The 23,216-nt window shown below is 47.6% G+C and overlaps 2 long non-coding RNA genes across 2 annotated transcripts in view; one reads left to right on the forward strand and one right to left on the reverse strand.

Annotated features, from left to right (window-relative positions):
* Positions 1 to 23,216, reverse strand: part of LOC110256390 (uncharacterized) — a 147,239-nt gene that overhangs the window by 113,809 nt on the left and 10,214 nt on the right. The window lies entirely within an intron of this gene.
* LOC146397679 (uncharacterized) lies at positions 6,148 to 10,894 on the forward strand. Its single transcript, XR_014824554.1, has 3 exons — positions 6,148 to 6,485; positions 6,962 to 7,387; positions 8,223 to 10,894. It is a non-coding gene; the product is annotated as an uncharacterized LOC146397679 (long non-coding RNA).

The following is a 23,216-nucleotide window of genomic DNA, read 5'->3' on the forward strand; positions in this document are numbered from 1 at the left end:
GGGTAATAAGGCAAGAAACGGAAATAAAAGGCATGCAGGTTGAAATGGAAAGAACAAAAGTCTCCCTGTGAAATCACAGTATATTAGGAAGTCTGAGAAACCTACAAAAGAGAAAAATTCTTAGAAGTAATAAGGGAGTTTAGAAAGATTATAGGATATAAGATAAACATTCAAAAATCAGTTATATTTCTATATTCTAGCAATGAATACATGGACACCAAAATATAAAATATAAAACCACTTATAATCATTCAGAAAGATAAATACTTAGGGGTAAATCTAATAAAACATGTACAAAACTTACATGCTAAAAACTGCAAAATGCTGATGAAAGAAGTCAAGAAGATCTAAGAAAATGAAAGACATACTACACTCATGGATAGGAAGACTCAACATAAAATAAGTTAATTCTTCCCAATTATAATAAAATAAATAAAATAATAAAATTGATGTAAAAATTCCAGGAAAATTTTTTGAAGAGCTAGACAAGCTTATTCTAAAATTTGCGTGGAAAGACAGAGTTCCTTTCCATGTCACTCATCAGATTAAGGACTCAGCACTGTCACTGCAGCAGCTTGGATCACTGCTGTGGCTCTAGTTCACTTCCTGGCCCAGGAACTTCCACATGCTGTGGGTGCAGACCCCCCCCCAAAAAAAAAAATTAAAAAAAGAAATAAAATAAAATTTACATGGAAAGGCAAAAGAAGTGGAATAACGAAAACAATAACGAAAAAGAAAAAAGTGGGAGAAATCATTCTGCCTGATGTTGAAGTCAGAAGGATAGATAAATAGATTAGCAGAACAAAATACAGAACCCAGAAGTAGGCCCACACAAGTACAGCCAGCTGATTTTTAACAAAGTTGCAAAAGCAAATCAATGGAAGAATAGTCTTTTTTTACATTTGCTATGGCAAATGGATATTCAAGGGCAAAAAAAAAAAAAAAAGAACGCAAACTTTACAACTTTTACAAAAATTAACTTAAAACGGATCATAGATTTAAATGCAAAACATAAACCATAAAACTTTTGTACAATAACAGAAGAAAATTTTCAAGATCTAGGGCTTGGTGAAGAGTTCTTAGACTAAAAGCATCACCCATAAAATAAAAAATTGATAAATTGGACTTAATCAAAATTAAAAATTTTTGCTCTGCAAAAGCTCCTCTTAAGAGAATGAAAAGACAATCAGAGATTGGGAGAAAACATTTGCAAACCACATACCTGAAAAAAGCTCATATCTAGAATATGTTTTTAAACCCTCAAAACTCCACAGTAAATACCCAAACAATCCAATTAGGAAATGGGCAAAAGACATGAAGAGACATTTCACTGAAGAGGACATACAGATACAAATTAGCAAATGAAAAGATGTTAAATATCACTAGCCATTAGAGAGAGGCACACAATAAGACCATGATGAGCTATCACTATACATCTATTAGATAGATATACAATTTTAAAAGTAGTCACAATACCAAATGCTGGCAAGGATGCAGAGAAACTGAATCTTCCCACATTACTGCCGGGAATGTAAAATGATACAGCCACTCTAAAAACAGCTTGGCAGTCTCCATAAAAACTAAACACACATCTACCAAACCTCATAGCAATTGCACTTGCAGGCATACATCCCAAGGAAACGCAAACCTATGTCAGCACAAAAACCTATACACGATTTTCTCAGCCACTTTATTTGTAACATCTCACAATTAAAAACAACCAAAATGTCTCTCAGTAGGTAAATGTTTAAACAAACAGTGGTGTATTTATACTACAGAATGCTGCTCAGCAATAAAAGGAATGATCTATTGATACATGCAACCCTTTGGATTGATCTCATGGGCACACGCTGAATGAAAAAAGCTAAGTTCAAACGATCACATACGGTATGATTCCATGTTTATAACATTCTTGACATAACATTATAGCGATAGAAAACAGATTAGCAGTTGCCAGAGCTTAGGGATAGTTGGGAGAAGGGGATGGGTGTGTTTATAAAAGGGTGGCACATGGGAGATCTTTGTGGTGATGGACTCATTCTGTGTCTCAATTGTAGTGGCAGCTGCATGAAATATACACATATGATAATGATACACACACATCGTGCCAGTGTCAAATTCCTGGCTTTAATATTGTACTCTGGCCAGTGGGGGAAACTGGGGGAAAGGTATGTGGGTCCTCTGTACTGCCTTGATAACTTCCTGTGAATCTGTATTATTTCAAAAGAGAAGGCTTAACAAAATAGTTACTGTCTCTACATATAAGCAATGAACAATTAGGAAATAATTTTTTCTTAAAACTCCACTTACAAACAATATAAAAATACTTAGGAATAAATGTAAAGAAAAACCTGTACTCTGAAAACTCCCTAGTGCCCACAATACCACCCGCTGAGGAGATGAGATGGAGCAGAGCACCCTGTTACTGTTCATTCCCAGGGAGCAGCCGGGTGTTGGCTCAGAATGAAGAATCCACTTTTGAGCCAGATCATGTATGCCATGGCATCCAGGTACTCAGGTCCACAAGGCCATGGAATTTCCCAAAGGTATTCATTCAGGCTCCAGGTAAATACACAGTAATAGTCCTTTCTGGTTGTGTGTGTGTGTGTTCGCATGCCCGTATCCATGCACCTGACTCTTTATTTATGAAGCACTTTTTCACCTGTGAACTGGTGGTTTCTACCAACACTCCCGTGAGTTAGAGGCAGAGAAAATGTAGCCCATTTTACAGGTGAGGAAACAGGCTGGAGCTGCCATGGGTTAAGGTGGATGTCCCCTGTCACAAAGTGGCCACAGAACATGAAAACCATCTGAAGGCCAGGGGAAGAGGAAGAAGCGATTTATTAGTCAGGTCTCCGTCCACTGTTTTAGTGTCAAGAAGTCCAATTTCCTGTAGAATTCAGAAAAGTTGATTTCGAGCAGTTCAACATGCCCTACAGAGTGTTAAAACTCACGGCTGGCTTTTTCTGCTAAAGACTGTGATGGTCACATTCAACAATCAACTTACACTCAGGATGGAATGTTCTTATTCCATGCTGATAGATTAATATGCTCATTAATAACTCTCCCTTCTTTGTGACATTGAGTCGCAGAGCACTGGTGTTGGAAGGGCCGTAGAAGCACTAAGTAATATGCTTTTGGAGTTTTTTCCTTTACTGATGGGCATCTATCAGCGCACTGACTATCAAGCAGCTAACAGTCCAGGTCACTATCCCCATCTTATAGGTGAAATAACTACGACAAAGAGACGCTGAGTCACTTCCCCAAGTCACAGAGCCAGGTCTTAAACACAAGTTTTAGGACCCCCACCCCCCACCAATGTTCAGTCCACTACACCAAAACCCCTCTCCCTTCCACCCTGCAGATTAGACGAAAATCACCACATCCCTGAACTTCCCAAACGGAGAAACTGCAGCTCTGAGAGCAGTAGAGGCCTGGCTGGCCTTGATGGCATTCTGGAGCACGTCCTGCCTCTTACCCTCCCTAGAGAGAAGGGGAAACACAAGTATTCCCTTTATGCCATTATCAGGGCTGTTGCCTGTCTGCCCCACCCCACCCCCATCTTAACCTAAAAATGACCCCAGGCTAATACCAAAAGGAAGGGGAGAGTGTCCACCTACACATTCATGGTAGCTGGCCACACTGTGCAGTCCTGGCCGCTGCCCGCCCACTCCAGGGCATTCTCTTGAAACACATAATAGCATCCGCCCCCCGCCCCTCCACCCGGAGTCCTAGCTCCTGCTGACAGGCAGGCTCTGAAGTCAGCAGGCTGCAGGCCGAAGCAACTCCCAGCGGGAGCTGGAGGAGGCCGACAAGGTTACAGGTGCTTTTCATCCAGCCTCGCAGGAGAGCACCAACTTCCTGCTGCTAGAAATTTGTCTGCAAATTTTTGTCTTCATTCAAATCGATGGATGGAGGCCTAGAGACACCGGGGTGATATGATAACTTGATTAAGCCCCAGGACAGATGACACGCTAGCTCAAAGGCCATGTGCTCTCCTCCTTAACCTCTCCAAGGGAGACCGCAGGCTTTGCTGGTAATTGGCCCATTGTCCCTTCTACCAGGCTTTGTACAGAAGCTCACTAATCGCCATGGCCCTGGGCTCCTTTCTGGGGCATCCTTGAATACTCTCAGACCCATCAGACTCAGTGAGCTGTGAAAAATACCTGTGCAATGTGACATACCAGAGTCATGATTTGAGAGACCAAAAATAACATCTACTGGAAACAATTACTTAGGAAGATATCCTTCCGTCCTCTAGCCTGGCTATAAACTGCAACACATTTAGGAAAGAAAGCCTGAGACTTTTTGTTTAAAAGTGGGTTCAAATACTTAAAGTATTTTGTTCTCTTGGGGAAATAATCCCCTTTCACTTTTATCCAGTTTAGTGTCTCATTGGACTACACTTTTTTTTTCTTTTGTATTTATAGGGCCACACCCTCAGCATATGGAAGTTCCCAGGCTAAGGGGTCTAACCGGAGCTGTCGCTGCCTGCCTACACTACAGCCACGGAAAGCCAGATCCGAGCCACGTCTGCAGCCTACACCACAGCTCATGGTAACGCCGGATCCTTAACCCACTGACCAAGGCCAGGGATCGAACCTGCAACCTCATGGTTCCTAGTCGAATTCATTTCAGCTGCGCCACGACGGGAACTCCGGACTGCACATTATTGATAGTGGTTTTGATCAACCATTTCCAGATACTCTGGCATACATACACCCATGTGAGTCTGCCTTGGGTGAGCAAATGCATATATGTCATCGCTTCTAGAACAGATGTAAGGTTCAGATCTGCCAAAGGAGGGAAAGAGAGCATTGAACAGAACTGGATGGATGGATGGGTGGATGGATGGATGGGTGGATGGATGAGATAAACAGATGGATCAGTCACCATGGTGAACGTTCCATTCTGTTTTAAAATGTTTTCTCAGCCTTTGTTCACAGATAGACTTAAGGACATTTTTTTTTTTTTTTTCTCCTCCTTCTTTTTTTTTTTTTTTTTTAGGGCTGCACCCATGGCACATAGAAGTTCCCAGGCCAGGGGGTCAAACTGGGACTGTAGCTGCCAGCCTACACCACAGCTCATGGCAATGGCGGATCCTTAACCTACTGACCAAGGCCAGGGATCAAACCCCACGTTCTCAGGGATACTAGTTGGGTTCGTTACCACTGAGCCACTATAGGAACTCCCAAATTAAGGAATTTTAGAGCCGAGAGGGAGTTCAAAACGAATCTCCCCAATCCATTTTCTTTAGGAATATTTTAAAGGAATAAAATTAACTATTGTTAGCTCAGCATCTCAAATGGGTTCTTTTTGAGAAATGTCAAGAAACAGATCTGGTAGCAGCACTTAAAAATAAACAAAGTACACCATTAAAAGATAAAGAAATGCTATTTTAAATTTTCATTCATTATGATTTATTGCCTGAATCTCCCCATAAAAAAGAGGGCCATGGTATGCCAACATCACGTTTCTGCTTTTGTCATGGGAATGGAATGTCTTTTGAACTGCTAAAGTAGATAATTTCAAGCCTGGAAGAAAAACAAGGGAGGGGGAAGGGGGAATGTAAGGGGGGAAAAAAAAGATCCTCCCATTTCCCAATAATTGCAAAGGCCAGGAATGTGCCATAGTGGCACTGAGGACCACGCGGCGAGGCGCCGGCTTTCAGTGGCGCAAGCGCCTCAGTCCCCTGGTGCCAGACCTGGGACTGGGAAGCCTATTCGGCCAGCTGCCCAGGACCCAGAGGCATTTGCGCCTTCCTGCGTCGGAGAGCAGTTTTCGTCTTTGTCGTTTTAAAGTTGGCCCCCGGGCCCCTCTGGGCAGCGCGCGCCTTGCGTGCGGAGCCGCGGCCCTCGCTGCGTGCGGAGGCTCCAGCCCGGCAAGGCGGCTGGAAAGGCCTCTCGAAAAGGGGCGTTCCGCTCGGCCCTCGGCGCCGCCGGCCTTCGTCGCCACCGGCCCGCACGGGGACTGAGGAAGGGGCTTTTTAAAGGGTTTCCCGGGAACAAAGGGGGCCCTGGCTCCCGGCTTCATTACCGGCTCCTCGGCCACACCAGCCGGCCCGCCCCGAGTCCGCCCCGCCGCGGCCACCCGCGGCCCCGCCCCACTCCCCAGCCCTCCCGCTCGCTCCTCTCCTCCCCGGCCCCCACACCCAGCCGGAGCTCCGGGCTCGCAGGAGCCTCCTGCCCCAGGAAATGCGCCCACCCCAGCGTCCTTTTCCCAGTGGGGAAGCTCTCCCGGCTTGAAGGAGAGGGAAGGAATTGGCCTAAACCGCCTTGAAGGGGCCACGTTTAAAAGATCCGGGCCCTAACTCTTGCCTGACCGCTCTCCTCTGCCATCGGCCAGGCTAAACAGCCTGGGCAGACCACAACCGGGAGTGGGCCATCCCAGGGCCAAGATTTTGACGCAAAGTAGACATTAGTGTGACCTCAGACATACTCTCTGGGCCTCTTGTTACGCAAAAATGGAGAGAGGCCGTTTTGAGGGTGAGTAGTAATGTCTGCAATTCTCTCTGTAGTAGGTGGTGATGAAATCCTGATTATAGTGTCATTAGAGCGTGGAACCAACAGCACCTAAGGGCAGCTGCTTTGGAAAGTGCCTCTGAAGTGACGGGGCGGGAGGGGTGGGGGGTGCGGTAACAAACTGCAGGCTCCTTCCCCTGAAAGAATGCTTGCTGCAGCCTCCCTATCCTGCTGCTCCCCCTCTCCCCCACCAAGCCCTTCTTCAGAGGGACCTCCGGAGCCTGTGACAAGCCCTTTAGGCAGGCGCTCCCTCAGAGTCAAATCCAGAGTCTTTGGAGAATGGCCCAGAGGCATTCCAAGACGCTGTGATGCCTACGGCCGGCAGACAAGCCAAATGGACCATTTTGTGGGAAGCCAGAGGTAATGAGAATAGACAGATCTTCATGGGTGGCAGGAAGGGCAATTCCAGAATGAATCATTGCCACTCTCCTTTCTTGCAGGGGATCTGGCTAGCACCCCACAGGACATGGGTGAAAGAACATTCACCATTAGAATAACAGCACAGCCACACAGGGGAAATTCCCAAAGGACCAAAGAACCACTCCAGTTTTTCAGTGCTGCCCTGGTAGAAGGCTGCTTCTATTGGTGCCTACCCAGAGGGCTGGTGACAACATCGGACCACCAGCCCGGGCAGAACAGGTGGGAAGCACTAACCCACAGGCAGCTGGGGAGAGCTATGCATCCTGTCCACCATCCCAACAGAAGGCCATTCCTTCTCACCTGGGTGATGAGCAGAGGAGCAAACAGCACCTGGAGCTGGGGATCAGAAAACCTCACCCAGATCCCAGCCCACAGCCTGATCAGCACCACCCCAGGAAGCAATGAGGGAAAATGTAGAAGAGGGGTCACCTTGTCCCTTCAGACAGGTTAGTACACTCCTGCTCCTCCTCGCTGTGCATACTGGGCACCAGTGATGCCCATCATTCAAGGAACACCAGCTGTTGCCTTAAAGTCCCCAAAGGACACAGGAAAAGCATTAGATGGGCGTTTCTGGAACACACCATCTTTTCCTTGCTGGACTGATTTCTAGCAGACCTGCCTAATAATTGGTCTAGATGTACTGCCTGCTCTGATGCATAAATATATATATATATATATACACACACACACACATATATATATGTCTTTTGTTATTTTTATATTTTCCTTTTATTTACATTTCCTCCCTATTTTTCCTACAGTGATCATGAGCTAATGGTGAACATTTTTTCAATTATTAAAAAGAAACAGGAACCCACGGAACAGTCTGGGAATTTAGATACCCAGTTAATGAAACGCCTAGTTGAGACTAAAACAGACCTTTTTTTTTTTTGCTTTTTAGGGCTGCACTCGCAGCATATAGAGGTTCCCAGGCTAGGGGTCGAATGGGAGCTACAATAGCCGGCCTACACCACAGCCACAGCAACGTGGGATCCAAGCCGTGTCTACGACCCATACCACAGCTCATGGAAACACCCGATCCTTAACCCACTGAGCAAGGTCAGGGATCTTACCCGCATCCTCATGGACCGCAGTCTTTTTTTGGGTTTGTTAACCACTGAGCCATGAAAGGAACTCCTAAAACAGACTTTAAAACTGCCCAAAGATGTTGAGGTGTTTAGGCACTTGTGTAGGAGCACATGTGGGCCGTGGGTGAGAAAGGGTTGTGTACCCAGTCCTAGACCCCAGGTTCATGCAGCATCTCTACTTGCGTCCTCTCAGACAAGATCACTTCACTTCAGAGAGAGAACCTTGTCCCCAAGACTCCCAGACCAGATGACTGGCAGCCAGTCTGTCCTACACAAAGGGACACTGCCCTGGATGCATCAGGAAGCTTGTGGCAGCATCCTGAGGAAGGCTCAGCACACAAGCTCTTCCCATCTGGGATAGTGGATGGCTGGCACTGGACTGTTGGACCGCTCTTAAAACACTCTTGGTGAGCTGGCCTCAAGCGGGGCGCTGAAGGCCCAGGGTGGATGACGCATTCCTGCCCCGACTCGGGCTGGCCTGGGAAGGAGGTGGAAGGCTTCCCTAATGAGATTCCCAGCCCTGCTCAGTCAACCAGAGGTGGTGAAATTAGCAAGGGCCAGAGACCTTGCTCTGGCTAGAGCAGAATCCTAAGAGTCCTCTTGCAAGAAGACCTGTTTGATCTGGAACAACAAGACCTCAGGATGAGTGGTATTTGTGGGTAGCTGGGGAATTGCTTTGAGGAGGGGGGGAATATGTACATATTCATGCGTGGTCGTTTTAAAAAGTCTGGGGAGGAATCTGCTAAATGCAAATTTTAATTTGATGGAAGTTTCCAAATTATTTCGTGCAACCTCCTATCTTAACTTGATACTTAAATATTAACTGAACTGTTTTTTTGTTCTGTTTTGTTTTGTTTTTGCTTTTTTAGGGCCATGTGGATATTCCCAGGCTAGGGGTCAAATCAGAGCTGTAGCTGCCGGCCCACACCACAGCTACAGCAATGCCAGATCTGAACCACATCTGGGACCTACACTACAGCTCACAGCAATTCCGGATCCTTAACCCACTGAATGAGGCCAGGGATCTAACCTAAGTCATCAGGGATAACAGATGGGTTTGTTACTGTTGAGCCACAATAGGAACTCCTGAAGTGGACTGTTTTTGACCTCTGATTCTGAACTAGTTAAAATCTTATTTCATCAGACTGATTTTTGAAGCCTAGAAGATTTCTCTCCAGTGGGGTGGAGCCCATCTACCAATTCTGGATGCATCAATGTGCTGGCCTATGGGCTGGCAGGTCTCCACATCTCAGATTCATACATCTAGAAAACCAGTGTTCTAGGTTAATATCTTTTCTTTTTTCCTTTCAAATTGATCTTTGGTCTAATTCACCCTTTTTGGAAGCTATAACTTTTTTGGGGGGGGGGTCTTTTTTGTCTTTTTTTTTTTAGGGCTGCACCCTTGGCATATGGAGGTTCCCAGGTTAGGGGTTGAATCAGAACTGTAGCCACCGGCCTATACCAGAGCCATAGCAACGCCAGATCTGAGCTGCGTCTGCGACCTACACCACAGCTCATGGCAACGCTGGATCCTTAAGCCACTGAGGGAGGCCAGGGATCAAACCCGCAACCTCATGGTTCCTGGTGGGACTTGTTTCCACTGCTCCACGATGGGAACTCCGGAAGCTATATAACATATTTAACAGTGCATTGATAATGTTTGAATAATTATAGATGATATTGAGCTTCTGGAACGTAAAAGAACAGAACTATGTGACACATCACCTTTACAGGAAAAAAAAAGGTATAATATATATATAATCACCATGGACTAGTCACTCTCCTTATTATGATTCATTCAAAAGCATCATCATAATAACCATTATATTCAGTTGATGTTGGTATAGTACTTTAAACAACAGCTGCTTTATTATTTATGCATTCAGCAAACATTGATTTCCTCCAGTGTGCCAGGTTCTGTGCGAGGGACCAGGAATTGAAATGAGTCAGAATTATTTCTGTTGAGGCAATAACCTTCTGTAGAAGATCAAGGTGTGGAAGCACATAAAGACGGTAACATGTTAGAAGTGTTCAAATAAAGAAATGAACACGGAGTCAAAAGAAAGATGGTCCTAGCTCTGCCCAGAGCGGGAAGAGAAGGCAGGGACTACTTCCCAGAGGGGCTGGTGCTGGGAACGGCTCCCTGCTGTCATCGGTCACTCTCTGAGACGGTCACCACAGCCTCGTGAGGGGTGTCCCAACTCCAACACGTACCCAAGGGATAAGAGAAAGTTCTAACGGAGTGTGCGAGAGGGGGCCCACCACCCAGGCCTGGAGTTCTTCAGCAAGAGTGGGGAATAGCCATTCTGATGGAAAGAGACAGCCTGCCCTCTGCAAGATGTCAGCAGGGACCCTCAACCAATTAGCATTAAACACATTCATTGACCAAACACCAGCATTATAAAGGAAGGACTGCTGCTGAATGACACTCCTGAATTCTGACCCCTACCCTTGGCCAGTGACCCTGAGAATGAAGATGCTCCTAGCTTTTGCGTCTTCTGTTCCTTCTGCCTCGACCACCTAGACAAAGACTCCTCCAGGAAACCCTCCTGATAACCCACCAGTTGTGGACACTCATAGCACTGTCTGCTTCATTCATCCATTCCACTGAAGCTCACTGGGCACTTACCACCCAGCAAACATGAGGGACACAGCAGTGAACAGACATGACATCCTGCTCCCAAGGGGCTTACATTCTAAAGGAGGGAAAGAACAATAAGCACATAAATAAGGGAAATACAGAATGTGTTAAATTGTGGAGAGTTAGCGGAAGCTGTCCATCCCAGTGGGGAAGGGTATCGTATAACACTGTTTAGAATTGTCAATGCACAGGGCTAATAAAAAACAGACAGACTTAGTACACGTCATGGTTATTTTTAAATTTTCTACAGATGATGCGCTTCCTTATTACCTGGACCCAGCGCAGGTTCCCCACCCCCACCACTGAATTGGTATGTCACTGAATTAAAGAGTGGGAAGTGCAATGGAGAAAACAAGGGAGGCGTGATAGGGAGTGGAAGTGGGATTGGATTTTACAAAGGGTGATCAGGGAAGGCCTTACTAAAGTGACATTTGAGTAAAGATCTTGGAGGGAAAGAGGTTCCAGAAGAAAAAAAAAAACAAACAAACAAACAGTAAGTGCAAAGGTCCTGAGGCAGGAGAGAGTGAGTGAGGGGGAGAGAGTAGTAGGTAATGGAAGGAGAGACCACGCAGGATTCTTTGGGATGAATGTGGCTGATGCGGTGAGACGGGAAGGAAGAGACAGGATCTAACTTATTGTCAAAGGATTCTTCTGGAAGCTCTGTGCACGACTGAAGGCAGAGAAGGGCATTGTTGGGAAGGGTGGAAACAGGAAGAACCAGCTAGGAGCCTTTTGTAACCCTCTAGCCAAGAGATAATGGTAGGTTGGACCAATGTGATAGTAATAAAGGTGATGAGAAGGGTCAAAATTTTGAAGGTAGAGCTCACAGGATTTGATGACACAATCAAAATGTGAGGTGTGAGACTAAAAGAGAACCTGCCATTAGCTGAAGGGTTGTGGGGTGGAGAAGGACTGCAGGTAAGAGGGGATGTGCATGGGGGTGGGGCGGGGGAGAGCTCAGTTCTGGAAGAGATGCGTATTAGCTGTGTGTTAGCAGGGATGCTCACAGACTGTGAGTTCAGAAGAGACATAACCTCGGGAGGCAGTGCACAAGCCTTTCTTAAGGCTGGATGAGTGATGATGGATAGAGGAAGGTTGCTGGGACCATGCCCTGACGTTCTTCCTGAAGGTCCTTTATCAGGCAGGCGAAGAGAAGCCAGAAAAGGTGACTTTGAGGTGGAGCAGGCAGAAGAAGAAAAGCCCCAAGAGGGTGATGTCCCATAGCTGTGAAAAGACAGCGTGCAACAGAGACGGACCAATGTGTCCAATGCTGCTGACACAAGCAAGATGAGGACCAGGAAACACCCCTTGAACCTGACACCGAGCAGGACCCTGTGGGGCTCCTGGGTACAAATCCTGAGTTCCTCATTTTTTTGTTTGTAAGAACTAGGCTTCGTCCAGCCTCCAGGACCTTCCCGGAGTTCCAAAGGGCAGATTCAAACAGCTGCTAACCAGGGAAGGGAGGGGACACAGAGACTAGGGAGGAACAATCAAGGAACAATAGTGCAGTCCCGGGTTGGGTCCTGGTTCCTCCTCAGGGAATACACATAACAATATCTTCGAGTTCCTCTGCTGGAACTAAGGCCCGTTCCCGTTCCTATGGAGGATGGTTACTTCTGGCTGAGCACCAGATTCCGGGAACACTCCCCCACCCCCACCCCTGCAACGCAGCAGAAGAAAATCACACACCCTTAGAGTTCCCGGTCGTGGCGCAGTGGATATAAATCCGACTAGGAACCATGAGGTTGCAGTTTCGATCCCTGGCCTCTCTCAGTGGGTTAAGGATGGGGCGTTGCTGTGGCTGTGGTGTAGGCCAGAAGCTATAGCTCTGACTGGACCCCTAGCCTGGGAACCTCCATATGCCGTGGGTGTGGCCAAAAAAAAAAAGACCAAAAAAAAAAAATAATAATAATAATAAAGTAAATCACACATGCTGCAGCCCTCAGCCCAAAGATGACTGATTGAATAACTGACTGAATGTTCAGAACAGACACATTATCAAAGGACCTGAAGCTCATTAACATTTTCCTAAAGCCTCCAGCCAGATGCCCGATGCCCTTCTAACACACTTGGATCCACAGCTGTCAAATCCCAGGGCTGCCTCCGCCACCTGATGTGATTTCAGGCAAATCTTTTCCCTCTTCTTTCCTGTCTTGCAGCCACGCTCAGAAGGGGCTGGGCTTAGGTCTTCTTATAAAATGACCATTTTACCTTTACTTTAGTGAAGCACAGCACATTTTTATCCACTCCTTGCTCTTTTTCTCTCTCCAATCACCCTCCAATTGTCATACGCGTTGCCAAGCCCACCAAGGAGACAACTCCAAGACTGGGGACACCACCTGTAGTCAGAAGGGAGAGCTGGAAAACCACAGCAATGACCTACCACCTTTTATAGGCATCATTAAAATTCAATTGCTTAGTCAAAGGAGTATTTTTCTATTAATATTACTAATATTCTATTAATACTACTAATACTTTAAACAGTTTGGAATCGTCTGGTCCAATGCAGAGCTGTGGGACTTTGCCTGGGTGGGGCAGAATGGGCATCCTGCAGGGTCCTTCAAGTCAGAGGGTCTGGGTCCTCGTCCAAGGACTACACAGCCTGGAGCCCGTGGGCAGGGAGTTCCCTGCCACGCTGTACTCAGCCAGAACCACAAAGCCACGGCAGCACCAGGGCGCCACGCAATCCAGGCCAGCACGCTTCAGCACACAACCTGTTATGCATCCCTGTCGGGCAGGCTCCAGCTTCTGGGTGACCTAGGGTTTAGAAACAAACTGCCAGAGAAGCCTTTGCCCCAAATGTCTGTAAAGGCCTGTGTGTCTCCATCACCTTGTCCATGTTAGCAGCCCAGATGTTAGGGAGGGGTCAAGGGGGAGGGATTTGGCCCCATCAACTGTTACAAACATGTGACACACTGGCCTGGTGTCCGGTTCTGGGAACTCACTTCCTCTCCCTCATTCAGAGCTACCCTTGGAAACACCTGCAGAAGGGCAGCGGTCTTCCCGAAAGAGTCCTTCTTTGTCCCCAGGGCACCAGAAAAGCAGCTGACAGCCTAGGGACAAGACTTTTAATACCTTCCCTGTCAGCTCTGAGAGTAGGCTTGAGGGAGGAGGGGGAGAAATTCGAGTCCTTAGTCAACATATATTTATTGAGAACCTACTATGTGCCAGGCATGGTTCCAGATGCTTAGGGTATGGTGAGGAGCAAGACCAACCGAATCCCATGCCTGTGGACCTTGCATCCTAATGATGGGTGGTGGGGGGGGTGTGTGTCAGGGCTCAGGCAGGGCCAGCATATTACAAAACCGGCCTCCCTTCCAGCTAGGGGGTTGGGTTCCTCCTCCTCCTGCTGAGAGCACGAGTGGCAGTTTTACGTCCTTTTAGACCTCTGTTCCCCGACGGAAGCCCAGATGCCTCCACCCCGGGGGCCTGCACCACAGGATCTGTTGTCAGCTGAGCCCATCTCCTCAGAGAGATCCAAAACCACTCAGCGATGATCAGAGATCAGCCCCGGCCTCGGTTGGTGGCAAACCTCCCCCCCCACTTCACCCTCGCTGGAGGACGCTGCGGGGTCAGCTCCCTGCCACCTGCTTCCTGCCTCAGTAGCCACAAGGGAAATACTACCTTCTGGGGAGGTGGAGCCTGTCACCCAGATAAGCAGGCCTTGTCGGGCTGCCCACTTCAACAGGAAAACCCACTTTCTAAGAAGCAATCTCCCTCTTCTCGCTATTTTCCTGGCAAGTCAAAGAGCTTGAACACCTGCAGATCACAGTGAGATGGGGGGATTAAAGCAAATGCTCCTTACTTTTAAATACCCACCATGACTTTAAATCCAGAGAGGCTTCCCAAATAAAACATTTTTAGAGGGGGAAAAAAAAAAAAAAAAACAACAACCAAAAAAACCCCTTGGGTCTACCACTGTTTGCCAACACCAGACAATTTAAGGTTTATCTTCTCCCTGTCGTGGGCAATAAAAAGAGGCTCCTGACATCCGCTTCCTTTAAGGAGCTCGTAAAAAAACATAATGCAGCCGAGCATGTATGTCTGAGGATAAGTAAAACAACATCCCATTCCTGGGGCCACACTCTCCTTGCTGGTGAAGGAGGTACAGGGTTCAAGGGAGGGTCTCCACCTCTCAGGAAGGGCTGTCCCCTTGGCCAACAGTCAGAACAGATTTTCCAAAATCACTATGAAGAGACGCTTCTCCTTTTTTTGTTTGTTTGTTTTTGTTTTGTTTTGTTTTGTTTTTGTCTTTTTGCCATTTCTCCCACGGCATATGGATGTTCCCAGGCTAGGGGTCGAATTGGAGCTGTAGCCACCAGCCTACGCCAGAGCCACAGCAACGCGGGATCCAAGCCGAGTCTGTGACCTACACCACAGCTCACAGCAACGCTGGATCGTTAACCCACTGAGCAAGGGCAGGGATCGAACCCACAACCTCATGGTTTCTAGTCAGATTCGTTAACCACTGCGCCACGACGGGAACTCCCTCTTCTCCTTTTTTTTAAGCCTCAGAGTGTGTAAATCAAGTCTTTGTATACAACCATGGAGAGAGATTTCCAGGCCAAACGCAAGATGCTCCGTGGTGTAATACAGTTTCTAAAGCTTAAAAGAAAAATCATCAAACTACAGAGACATTTGCATGAGATGATTCTTCCAATGCAAAATCAGTTTCTAGATCAATGATTTTCAAGTAGGGGAGGGGGGCGGGGAGAGCTCATCTGTCTTTTTAGGGACCTTTTCAAACTACATCTGCCACCCCCACCCCCAGTTCCAGGGAGTCTGGCACTCGCCCCTGGGGAGCCTTCCTGACCAAGAATCACTGTCACAGTGACTGACTCTTACTCAGTGGCCCTCAAACATGAGTGGCATGGGAATCACCCGGATGGCTTGCTAACCCCAAACCACATGGCCCGCCCCCAGAGTTTCTGATTCACTAACTGAGGGGGAGTCAAGAGTGTGCATTTCTGAAGAGTTCACAGGTGATGCAGCTGCTTGCTGGCCGGCACCTCGATAAATATTCTCCATGTGTTTTGAGGTAGAAAACGGTTAAGAACAACTGGTTTTGGGAGTTCTCATTGTGGCTCAGCGGTAACAAACCAGACTAGTATCCTTGAGGACACAGGTTCGATGCCTGGCCTCGCTCAGTGGGTTAAGGATCCAGCCTCTGAACTGTGGTGTATGTAGGGTGCAGACTCGGCTCAGATCCCACATTGCTGTGGCTGTGGTGTAGGCTGGCAGCTCAGAATCAATCCCTAGCCTGGAAACTTCCATAGGCCACGGGTGCAGTCGTAAAACAAACAAACAAAAAACACAAGTAGTTCTGTAAAGAGGCCATGTGCTGGTTCTTGCAAAGGAACAAGCTCAAACTTCCCTGTTGTGTCCCTTGATGCTGGCAGTGTGACCACACACTAAAATACTGGCGGTGGAGCGGGCAGCGGCTCTGAGATGAGCACGTGACCAAGACTATCTCCATGGGGGCCGGCCCCCCATTTCAATCCGGCCAGGACCAACCAGGGGCTCTTTTAGCTGGAGCACGGACGTGAGGAGAACAGGGCATGGCTCCTGCCCTACTCTTATTTAGAGGCCTCTTGGCCTCAGGGACACCTGGAGAGAGGAGAGTGGCGCGGGGCGGGGGGAGGTCCCCAGCTGTGGTAGCAGCAATGATGGCCCTGTTCTCAGAATTAGAAGGGGCTTTGCGGAAACCAAACTTGCAGCTTTTAAGCCCAAGTCCTGCCACGACCCTATGTGTCAGTAATGGTCATGATCATGACAGAGAAAGGAAACTGGCCTGTGGTTCCAGAGAAGGGAAGCCAGTCTGAGTAAATAAAGATGCATTTTAGAGTTTACCTTTATTTCCTATTACGCTCTCATCACACATGAGATTACACTGTCTCATAATTATATGGAGGGGGCGGGATTTCTCCCCTTTCCCTAGGGCAGGGGCTCTGTTGTCACCGCTTCTAGGGCCTAGCACAGTGCCACAGAGCCAGGATTCTAATTCACTAACTGAGGGGGAGTCCCAAGGATAATTAGCACTTAGGGACTCCTAAGGATAAATGAATAAATCCGAGGAGTCCCACAGCCAGGGGGCAGATTCCTTCCCCTGATTCTGCCGCCTTGCAAAATCAACTGCCAACAGAGGAGCGGACTGTAGGCTCCTGACTCTTGGGGTGTGGGAGTGGACGTTGGGAAGTGGGGTGTACGTTGTGGGGGAGGGAACGGAAGGGGGACGGGTATTCACACCCACTCATGCACCTCTGTGCACATGGACACCAACACCAAACTTAGGCATTAGCTGCTTTAACTGGATGATTCCTTTTCTCCTCACTGGTGGTGGACGTGGGGGAGGGGAGTTGGCCACATGGAGAATTAGCGATTGCCCTGAGATATATCCTGACCTATACCTTCGGTAGCTGGCCTTTTTTTTCTTTTTTTTGGTCCCAGATCCAACCTCAAGTGTCCTTAAGTAGGAAATGCATGACGTACAAGCCAGGTGATTTTTATCAGCTCTCTTACAATTTCCCACACTCTGTCGTGCCCCCAAGATCGCCTTCGATATCTCAGACGTCACTGCGAGGCCGTAAGTGCTGGCTAAGGCCATGATAGAAGATATCCCTGTGAAAACTACTTCTCCATTTAGCATAACACTGCTGTCAACACACTGGCCCACAGCATCACTCCACAGGAGCCCCTCAGAATTTTATTTTAGAACGCAAAAACAAGAGAAATTTTGTCTCCCCTAAGGAAGCAATATGCCTACTTCTCCCTTTTTCTTGGCTAATAGGAGCCTCAGAGTTAAATTTAACAATAGTGAGGTTTTGTATGTTTACTTCTGTTCTCCTTCCTGCGATCCTGAAAGCAGGATGGTTTTAATCATCTTATCGAATGCATGTTCCTTGTTGTAAGCACTCCATTTTTTATTCTTTAATTTTTGGCAACACACAAGGTATCAATGATCTTAGTGTCAAACAGGGATAAATGTAGACTCCTACACTGAGAGAAGAAACCAGCCGCATAAACAACAATGATGTCCTATAAACAAAAATTCTTGAAAACGATTACAGGGTCATAGTGGGGCCCAAGCTGATGATGCAACAGCAGCCCTGTGCAAGGGGGCAGCTGGGCCTAAGTGACTCAGTACTTGGGTGTATGTCTGAGCTGTGAGGTCTCTGTCTTCTCCAGGATGCTATTATATTTCTTTCTTTCTTTTCTTTTTATGGTCTCACCTGCAGCTTATAGAAGCTCCAAGGCTAGAGGTCGAATCTGCACTGCAGCTGCCAACCTACACCACAGCCACAGCAATACGGGATGCAAACCACATCTGTGACCTACACCACAGCTTACATCAATGCTGGATCCTTAACCCACTGAGTAAGGCCAGGGATTGAACCTGCATCCTCAGGGACACAATGTCGGGTACTTAACACACTGAACCCAAGAGGAATGCCCCAGGATGCTACTGTATTTCAATCCTCCATGACGCTTGGTGCTTCTGTCTCACAGTGGCCCCTGGAGAAGATAAAGGTCTTATTAAGGCTTGTAGGAAAGAGCTGTGCCATACTTAACTGCAATCGGTTTGCGTGGGAGAGCTTGTCTAATAAACATCCACATTTACTGTTTTCAGAATCCTGCCCCAGCTCCTGGGAAAGGGAGAATCGGGGAAGAAAAGAACACGGCACAGGCCACGCCCCTCAGGGGTTTTCTCCCACTCATGGTCACCAGTGTCCACAGCAGCATCTGGAAGCAGGTTCCCCAGCAGCACAATGCATCTGGATTGGAAAGAGAGAGCATTTCCAGCTGACCAGGCTGGTCAGCCTGGCTGTCCAGGCAGGCTTCAGACTCTCCTGGTCTCTGAGAAAATTCTGCCCCAACGGAATGATTGTGAGTGGGGTCCGGTCTGCACTCTCAGGACGCCTGCTCTGCAAAGCCCACGTCACACCAAGGCCCGGCCCCCAAGGCAGTCTGCGAGCTCCCAGACACTGGCTCGAGTATCGTTGCACTGTATGGTCCTAATTCCCCCTGCTAATCCTCCACAGCCTTCGTTCCTGGAGCTGCCGTGTTGGGGGTTCTGGCACCAGTGGCCGCGTGAGCCGTGCTGGCCCCTTTCCTGACTTTTTTTTAAATATAAATTTTAAAATGTGACTTTGAGATGAAAGCAAGAATGCCAAAAGGAGGCCGATGCTTTCTTGTGTTCAATTACAGCCCTGGGGAGTACCCCACACAAGGAACTGCTCAGAGCTCCAGCCAAGATGAAATCTGCTTTTCCAATAAGCACTTCAAACAGCAGAGGATGTTTTTGGCTCGATTCGGCAACTGGGGAGCCAACAGTTAATAGGGCTGGGCACTGAGGCAGGGCTCCCCGCCATCAGGGGAAATCTGAGGCTGCCTTTCACAGCGGCTGGGCTGCCGCTGCAACTGAAGTTACAAGGCACTTGTCTGGCTCCCCCAGACGAGCAGCACAGACTCCACCCCTGGACCTCATTGAACAGGTCTTCTCAGAGGAAAGATTTCACTACCCCAGTTAATTACTCTCCATATAAATTTTCTTCATTTTTTTTTCAGACTTAACTCCTTTGTAATTAGTTCTAGGCATAGAATTTTGTTGATCTGAACATGGGCCACACTAGAAATATTGATGATGATGAAATGAGGATACTGATGGTTATGGTATAATGGGCAGATAGGTGAATGGGTGGATGGATGAGATGGGTGGGCAGATGGATGGATGAATGTACAGGATGGATGGATGGAAGGGATGGATGTTTTAGATGGATGGATGGAATGGGATGGGATGGGATGGTTAGGTGGATGGATGGAAACACAGGTTGGCTGGTGGTAGAGGTGGAGACAGCTTAGAGGAAGTTTTAGCAGCTCCATTTCATAAACCTGGAAGCCAAAGCTCCTAAGCAAATGAGGTGGCCAAGTTCACCACCGTTGAACATGATCTAAAATCCAAGTCTTCTGAGCTATGCTCATCTCATGACACCAGCCTATTGCTCCAATAACCTGGGTCGTACCTTGACTAGATGACATCAGCCCTGTGCCGACAGATCCTTCCAGACCTACTCATGGTCCTGAGTGCATTTTGCCTATTTTAATTACTAAGTATTAGCCAGTTTGCAAGTCACAAAGAGAACCGTCATTAGGACTCTTTTAATTCCAACTTCATTCTTGAACTCCTCGAGTCACGCCTAGATTTGGGCAAATATTTCCCAACCTGTCAGGTAAAAGTCTTTGGCATGGAGAAGAAGTGCCAGGGTGCAGAACAAGGATTTCCAAATTTAGGTGCGTATAAAAGACAAGTTTAAATACCTATGTATTCCCAGACCCTATTCCCAGTGGGTCCGAATGAGCAGGTCTGAAATAGGTACGGGTAGTGCAAGAACAATAGCAAAACCATTATCTCTTTGAAATCTTGGTTCAAATGTCACTTTCGTGGTAAGGCTTGTCTTGACCATTACATTAAAAATCACAACCTACCTACCACCTCCCTACTCCTCACCTCCGATCCTGCTCTCCTCGTCCTCACAGCATTTTCACCTTCTGTTACACATACCACTGCTAAGGACTGGATGTTTGTGTCTCCCCCAAATTCATATGCTGGGGCCCTAACCCCTTGTGTGATGGTATCTAGAGGCAAGGCCTTTGGGAGGTAATTAAGGTAAATGAGGTCATGAGGTGGAGCCCCCATGATGGGATTAGTGCCCTTAAGGAGAAAGAGGCCAGTGCTCTCTTGTCACCATGTGAGGACATGGCAAGAAGGTGGCCATCTGCAAACCATGAAGAGGGCCCTCAACAGATACCAACTGGCACACCTTGACCTTGAACTTCTCAGCCTCTAGAACAGTGAGAAAAAAATGATTTAGGGCCGCACTTGCAGCATATGGAGGTCCCAAGGCTAGGGGTCGAATCAGAGCTGTAGCTGCCAGCCTACGCCACAGCCACAGCAACAAGATCCAAGCTACAGCTCACGGCAACGCTGGATCCTTAACCCACTGAGCGAGGATAGGGATCGAACCTGTGTCCTCATGGATGCTAGTCAGTTTCATTTCCGCTGAACCATGACCAGAACTCCAATAAATGTTTTTTATTTTTTAATTAAGCCACCCAATAAATGGCATTTTGTTAGAGCAGTCCAAGCTGACTAAGACACCTATTATGACTGACTTGTTTCTTATGCTTGTCTTGTTCTCCCCAATCAGGGAAGCTCAATGAAGGCAGGACCTGCCTTGTTCACTGCTGACTCCCACGGGCTTGAAACAGCTTGGGTTGATAATATCTGCTTAAAAGGACAGACTGACTGAATGAGGATGTGGTTCTAATGCAGTGACCCATGTGAGAGGAAACACAAGTGTTGGTATTAGCCAGATAAGAGATTGGACCCCAACCTAAATGTCCATTGACGTTTCAATGGATTAAGAAGATGTGGTATATATACACAATGGAATATTACTCAGCCATAAAAAAGAACAAAATAATGCCATTTGCAGCAACATGGATGGAACTAGAGACTCTCATGAGTGAGGTAAGTCAGAAAGAGAAAGACAAATACATTATGATATCAATTATATATGGAATCTAATATACCACACAAATGAACCTTTCCACAGAAAAGAAACTCATGGACTTGAAGAACAGACTTGTGGTTGCCAAGGGGGAGGGGGAGGGAGTGGAATGGACTGGGAATTGGGGTTAATAGATGCAAACTATTGCCTTTGTAATGGATAAGCAATGAGATCCTGCTGTATAGCACTGGGAACTATATCTAGTCACTTATGATGGAGCATGATAATGTGAGAAAAAAAGAGTGTATATATCTATGTGTGACTGGGTCACCTTGCTGTACAGTAAAAAACTGACAGAATACTATAAACCAGCTGTAATGGAGAAAATGGAAATCATTTTTTAAAAATAAAAAATAAAAATAAAAGGACAGACTGAATGAGGATGAGGTTCTAATGCAGTAACCCAGGTGAGAGGAAAAGCATGAGTGTTGCTATTCGCCAGATGAGAGATTGGATCCCAACTCTACTCACTTCTATGTGACTTCGGACACTTTAGACTCAGCTTTCTTTGAGCATCAGCTTTCTCATCTGTGACATGGAGGCAGTACCTCCTTCCTAGTGACGCCACATGAGGATCCAGTACAGATTCGACACAGAGCACTGCTCCCCCAGCCTCATTCTTTCCTCCTTCCCTGTCATCTGGGTAGCATTTTGCATTCAGTGGCCTCGGAGCAGAAAACGTGCCTGAAGCCTCCCAAATGGGGTAGAAGTGCATTCTGCTTCTCATCAGGTGGAGAGGGGCAGGGAGGACAAGGTAACAGGTCACCCGGCAGGGACAGGGATAAGTCATTCCGCTGGCTCCCTCTGCAACTCAGAGGACACACCCTCCCCTCCCTCCATCCCTCCAACCCTTCCACCAGCAGGCATGAACACGAGCTTTCTGAGAGTAAACAGACAATAAATCACTAGCTGGGCTCCCCACCACACCCCCCCCACCCGCCCCCAAAAGCGGCATCATTCAAGACCTCAGGCGGAGAGGGCACGTGCTTGGAGTCTGCAATGTGGAAGCGAGCATTCCTCAGGAAACAGCCCAGCCAGTTTCCCTGGGGCCTTTGGAGTAAGTCCCAGGGACCCTGCCAGCCCCACCTGGAGGGACTTAAACTACAGCACAGGGCTTCGGGCAAGGTGGGAACAGGATTTCCTGATGGTGAGCCTGGAATAGGCGACTGAGGTTACAGACAGAATCTTTTTTCTCTGGGTTTTATGAAACTGATAGGAATTGGAGGCAGAGACCCAGAAAACAGGAAACGTCTACACACACACACACACACACACACACACACACACACACAGAGATACATGTTACATAACCCAAAGAGAGGGAAAGAGGCACTCCCAGTGGAGTAGGGTCAGAGTCTCTGTCAACACGGAAAACAGAACTGTGGCGGGGACACGTCAAAGTCCTGAACCTATGTCCCACTCTACTCTGGTCACTCTTCTGCTAACTGCCCAGTGGCTCTGGGTCCTCCCTCCTGCCCTGCCCTAATTTCTTACCCACACGACAAGAGTTCGAATCCCCTTGCTCCTCCTCCTCAAGCATCTGCTTCCTAAGTCCCTGACTTCCCACTGGGCTCTGGCCAGATGCACTGCCAAGGCAACTGGGAAACTGGCCCAAACACTCGGCTCCCTGGATCCCCTTGGCTGCCACCCACCTCCCAGACTCTCTGAGATCCAATCTGGGGCTCAGCCCTTTACTTTCAGAAGCTATGCTGGAAGGTGCCTGATCCGTCCTGATCTGCTACACCTCTTCCCTGGCCTTCAGTCCCCTGAGGGGGCCCATACCAGGCAGGTGAACTCCTCTCTGAGCCCTAGGGTGGCTGTTTCCAGCCAGCATCCTGCTGTGTCTGCTGCTCCAGGGTCAGGCTGAACCTTGGAAGGATAGCTGCCTCTGGCAAGGGGTCTGCTCATCTGGATTCTAAGAGAGACTAATATTCGCCAAATTAAGCCAACTGGCTCCCCTTGGAACCCAGCCATCACA

This window comes from Sus scrofa, chromosome 13, assembly GCF_054392235.1.
Source record: "Sus scrofa isolate SSC_HxYL_T2T_F1_AM1 chromosome 13, Sscrofa_HxYL_maternal_Yorkshire_Landrace_v2.0, whole genome shotgun sequence".
NCBI lineage: Eukaryota > Metazoa > Chordata > Mammalia > Artiodactyla > Suidae > Sus > Sus scrofa.